The sequence below is a fragment of the Protopterus annectens genome, chromosome 2.part1 (assembly GCF_019279795.1).
Source record: "Protopterus annectens isolate FY-2018-M chromosome 2.part1, PAN1.0, whole genome shotgun sequence".
Lineage (NCBI taxonomy): Eukaryota > Metazoa > Chordata > Ceratodontiformes > Protopteridae > Protopterus > Protopterus annectens.
In genome coordinates this window covers 18192399-18198398 of record NC_056729.1, presented here as the reverse complement: position 1 = coordinate 18198398, position 6000 = coordinate 18192399, and the positions used below count along the sequence as shown (strand labels likewise).

Genomic DNA, 6000 nt, shown 5'->3' with positions numbered 1-6000 from the left:
AAAACATAAGATCAGAAAGAGGGAATGTAGAACAGAAGTCAAGTAGAAGTTAAAAAGAAAATAGAAGCTAAAATTATGGAATATTTGTGAAGTGAAGGATTAAGTGTAGAAAGTCTAACACAAGTCATATCACAGCATGATGGAAAAACTAGTCCCCAAAGTAAGGAGAAACAAGAGGAGCAGTAGACATCTGAAGAAGAAATAAGGACATGGGAAAGAAAAAGGGGTTTAATATTGTGCAATATTTATGCAAAGGAGAAAGCAAAACTAATCAATGTAAAAAGAAGAGAAATACAAGCAAAGGCATTCAGATATGGAAAATTTTACAATACAAAAAATATGAAAACAAAGAGGAAAAGTAGAAAACAGGATTAGTAATAGAGAAGTTAAATAAATAGAAACTGAGGTTATGGATCACCTGCAAATTAAAGGATTTTGTGTAGAAAATTTAATTCAGATAACAACACAACAGGATAGAGCAATGGACACCCAAATTAAAGAGAAAACAGTGGCGCAGAAAGCATCTAATCAGTTGACATATGAAGATACTTTAGAGCCTCCCATAAGAAATGATTACAAAGGTTCACTTGGAACTATACGGCAAGGGAAAGAACAGGAAACTGTGGCACTCTGTATTGTAGTTGTAAAGTAATAATTATTAGAAATTAGAATTTTGGAACTTGGGGTTTTTGTAATTGTGCTTTTCGCAAAGAGTCTGCACCACTGCATCACCCCCCCCCCCCCGCCCAGTCACCCTCACATATACTTCTACATATACCCACTCTGAGGTCAATGCATCTTTGAGTAAAGACAAAAAGCAATTTACAAAATTCAGAGTTTCATTGTTCTCATGGTCTGCAATTGTCCTTAGAGTTAAAACAGGGAGCCATTGAGAATATAGCCTAAAATCAGATAATGAAGAATAGACCACAAAAATGCCAAGATTATTACACATAATTATAGTTTCCATATAATTGCAAAACTTTTTAACTTATATGATTAGATTGCAAGAGGTGCCTGAAACCCTGAACATTTAATATCTCATGTAGGTGATAGAACAAACAGGAATAAGGACTAGGTCTGTTTCATCACCCCAGCACTACCAGGCTATAACTCATACCATACTTTTCGGCCACAGAACTCAGACGGAAACAAAAAAGGTGGGGGTGTATCCATATTCATCAAGGATAACCACACCTCCAGGTTAGTGGTGTAGCAAAATGCCTCAGAGATCATCCATGTGCAACTAACAATGGACAAAACTACAATTCAAATTGTAGCTTGCTACAGATCACCCACCATGACCCAGGACCCCCATTCCACGTTTCTGGAGACACTGAAAAATATGAAGGTCCTACCAAACACCCTAATATTGGGTGATTTCAATTAACCAAACATTAACTGGGAGAACTACTCAAGTACTAACTCTCTTGCCCAACACTTCCTAGAAAATAGACCCTTCAAGGAGAGAATTTTAGAACACATAAGAGACATTACGAATGCTAAGGAAACAAGTGCATTGGCCATGCATGTTGCGAAAGAAGGCACTGCACATAAGTTTAAATTTTTTGTTCTAGAAGTCATACACGATAGTAGTAGAGATGGTGACATCAATAATAAGACAGAATCAGTGAAACAGAAGTGGATTATACGTTATCAAGCTGACAAACCACCAGGTCTCAGTAGTAAGGTGTCTCTGAAGCCCTTTTTAAAAGCTAGAGCACTGAAACATTGACCAAGTAGTACCAAGCTTATGTCATTGGTTTCTTATATATATCTTTGCTATGGTTTATATTTTATATGTCCACAAGAGTGACCACTTTCATATACATATTTTTAGACAGATTTTATTATATGTCTATATATATATATATATATATATATATATATATATATATATTTTTTTTTTTTTTTTAAATATATTTTAGTATATTTAAATGTTGTTACATTTTAGAATTTATATTTATGTTTATGTGATAGACCAGAGTCAGTTTTAATTATGTACTTAGCAATTTTTGAGCTGCAATGTATGTTTTATAGTGTTGCTGATTTAAACACTGATGTTAGGTTATTCACTGCGTAGACAAGGCAATGAATGTGTTAAATTGGTTCAGTGATTAGTGTGCCTCATTGGCTGCTAGAATATTTAAAGATGTGACTTGAGTTTTAATATTTTGGTCTGAGGAAGCGGATGTAATCCGTGAAAGCGCTTACCTTGTTGTGCTGCTATTAAAGAGTGCTGTGTTGGAACCAGTTTGTCTTTTTCTTCACTACTTCCTAGAATTTATAAACTCGAACTCCCTGGATCAACTGGTCAGTACCTCCACCAGAGGTGACAACATATTGGACCTGGTCATCACCAACATGGGCAACCGGTGTTCTACACCAGAGGTCAACCCCCCGATGGTTAGATCAGACCATAGACTAATCACTCTGGATATCCACATTCCACCCCCACCCACAATCAAGGAAACCACAGTGAAAAACTTTTCAAAAGCAAACTGCACATTACTTAAGACCAAGGTGGAAAGGTTGCAGCCCCCATGCTAAAGGACAATGCTGTCCAAGCTGCTGAATCCCTTACAAAGGCACTCTATGAGAACCTGCAAGAATGCATGGACCATGCTATCCCAAGCAAAACCAAGATTCACTCCTCCAAGAAAGGGAAGCCAGTCTGGTGGACCCCAGCCATAAACAAGCTATACAATAGAAGGAGGAAACTAGTACAGAAAAGAGTAAAATCCCAAGAAGGAAAGACATCTCTGATCAGTATCAGCAAGAAATTATGATCCCTCATAAAATCATCCAAGGATAGCTTCAAAAGAAAAATTGTCAAGGACTCCAAAGATAACCACAAAGTGTTCTTTAGCAATGTCAAGAACCTAAGTGGAACTTTCAGATCTGCTTTGAGTTAGTGCAGAATGGCACAAAATACACTGAACCGACTGATATTGCCAACATTCTGGCAGACAGGTTTAGTGCAAACTTCACCCCCCCTCTCACCCCCTAAAGGGCCCATAACCATACCAGAAGAATGTAGATCCAAGGCAATCACTGACACACAGGTTAAAACAGCCCTATCCAAAGCCAAAAACACAGCTTCAATGGGACCGAACGGTGTCCCAGGCTGTGTCTTACATGAACTCCAAAATGAACTCACCCCTCACCTAAACACACTGTTGAAACTCATCCTCTCTACAGGCTACATAAACATAGAGTGGTGCACAGCAACAGTTATCCTGCTCCACAAAGGTGGAGTCACAATGGACCACCGGAACTATCCTGACTAGCCTGGTCTGCAAGGCTATGGAGCGCATCATCGTGGAACTCATTAACAGAGACATTGGGAAACTCCAAACATTGGACCCTACCCAGTTTGACTTTGTTAAGGGCAGATTATGCCTCCTAAACCTGGCGGACTTCTTTGAGACAGTTACTAAGGCTTTAGACATGGGAAAGGAGGTCCACACAGCCTACCTAGACTTTGCAAAGGCTTTCAACACCATTCCCCATTCTGGTATTATAGACAAGCTCACCAGCCTGAACATAAACTCCTACATCATGAGATGGGTTGCAATTGGCTCATGGACAAAACCCACACAGTGAGAGTTGCAGGCTCTTCGTCAGACTCTAAACTGGTTATAAGTGGCATCCCCCAGGGCTCAGTCCTGGGACCCCTCCTGTTCGGTATATACTTCTCAGAGATACAAGCAAGCACAGGTGGACTATGGCTGACTAAGTTCACAGACGACTGCAATTTGGGGGCCATAACTGACTCTCTGGCTAATACAGACATCCTCCAGAAGGGTCTCACGGAGACTGATACCTGGTGTCAAAATCATGGCCTCAAGCTAAATTCCAAAAAGTGCATAGTCATCCCCTTTGGAAAAAACAAAGTACCCGCAAACTACCACATATGTGGTAGTCCCTTAAATACTGAAAATGTAATAAGGGATCTGGGGACCCAAGTAGATAGTAATCTCTCCTTTGATAATCATATTGCCAAGGTGGTTATAAAATCCTTCTACATGGCCCACCTAATCACAAAAGGGTTCGAATCTAGAACAGAAGAGGTTATTGTGCCCCTCTGCTCATCACTCATTAGACCCATCATAGAGTACAATGCCCCATTTGGGATGTATCTTACAAGACACCTGCAACAGCTGTAAAGACCACAAAAGTACCTCACCAAGAGGATTACTGGCCTCAAACAGATGCCCTACGCAGCTCGACTGAAGAAACTCCAGTTGTACTCAGTTGCATACCGCTTACTCAGAGGTGATCTCTGCCTGACATACAAGATCATGTCCAACCCAGAATTGATGGACATGCTCCACCTAAAAAAAAAACAAAGCCCCAAGAGCCACACAGTCTAGGGATCTAAACCTCACCACAATGATAAATAGACCTTGCTGGAGGGATAGGTTCCTGTCCCAGAGACTCCCCATGGTTTGGAACAGGATTCCAGTCTACATTAGGCAGAGCCCCTCACTAACACTCTTCAAGAGAAACCTTGACGGGTGGATGGGAAACAGAAAATTTACCCCGGGGATCACTGCAGTGGCTCTGCTGGACAGAGGCACAGGGAACTAATGGCTCTGCTGGACAGAGGCACAGGGAACTAATCTAAGAAATATTGTTTCAGTCTTTGATGTTAGCCAAAAGTGCTCTTCGCAGCACCCACAGTAGGCCTAGAACTGACTAATTCTGAGATTCATATGGAGTTACATATATCAGTAACATATCAATCTGAGACCCATCAGTCCTTCTACTATTAGAACTGTCTGAGTATCCTTCTTCCACATTGTGTTCATTTCTGCCTGCAAATCCTGTTATTTTATGAGTTTGTGTTTCTCTGTACATAAGGCACTGTAATCAATGGGTGTAACAATTTCATTGATCAATGCTACTTTTGTCTTCTTTTCATGGACTACTATATCTGATTTTCTCGCATCTATTTTGATCTGTTGATAATGGGTAATGCCATATGATATAAACTTCATCATTTTCTATAATACATTGTGGCGCATGTTTCTAATGCTTCTCAACTACTTCAATATTATAGTGATTACACAATCTCCAGTGCAACAGTCTCATCACATTATTGTGCCTTTCAGTATACAGGCCCTCTGCCGTGAATGTATCACACCCAGAAATAAGATGTGCGGCTGTTTCTAGTTCTGTTTTATAAAATCTGCATCTGTTTGTTTCTCCAACATGTTCAATGGACTAATCTGTTAAATTGACAACTTAATGGGCTATGGGCAAAATAAAATAGCGGTGACAGAGTCACCCTGAAATATCCCCCTTTGAATTTTTATCCCTAGTATAATAATTTGTCGTTTATTGTGGCTTAACTGCAAAGTGGTTTGCCACTGTTTCATGTTCTCTGTAATGTAACTGATCAGTATAGGCTGCATATTATACATTTTTAAGCACTCTTTTATCCATGACTGTGGAATACCGTCAAATGCTTTTTATAGTTTATCCATGCCATACTTATATTCTTCCCCTTTTTACAGTTCTCCAGTATGACTTTATTTAACAACAAATCTTCCTTTGTTCCCTATGACTTTCTTTCATTAAACTTTTGTTCTATTGCAATGATTAAGTTTTCTTCTAAATGACTATAAACTCTGTCAGCACCAATTCCAGTACTGGTCTATAGTTTTTAGGATAGCTTGCAGGCTCTCTCTTAAGTAAGAGCATTGTTTTTCCGGTTGTTAACCAGGCTGGTATCTGTTCGGGATGTGCATATAAATAGTTACGAATGGAGATATGAGAGGTCCGAATGGAGAGATGATAAATCAGCAAGCAAAGGACAGTAGTATTGTTGGAACTGAATTCATCCTCAAGTCTTGGTGAGTACCTTCACAAGGTGGACGCTTTTTTCACAAAATCTCACCAAGTCAACACTGATATATAAGCTATATTTTATATAGCATATATCATGGACTGAAGTTGATTAAAAAATAAAAAAGACAGCTGGGCCCACAAGAC

The 6000-nt window shown here is 39.4% G+C and overlaps 1 pseudogene; it reads left to right on the top strand.

Moving 5' to 3' along the window:
- Positions 1-481: 481 nt before the first annotated feature.
- The window catches only part of LOC122794731, a 66833-nt pseudogene continuing 61314 nt past the window's right edge, over positions 482-6000 (top strand).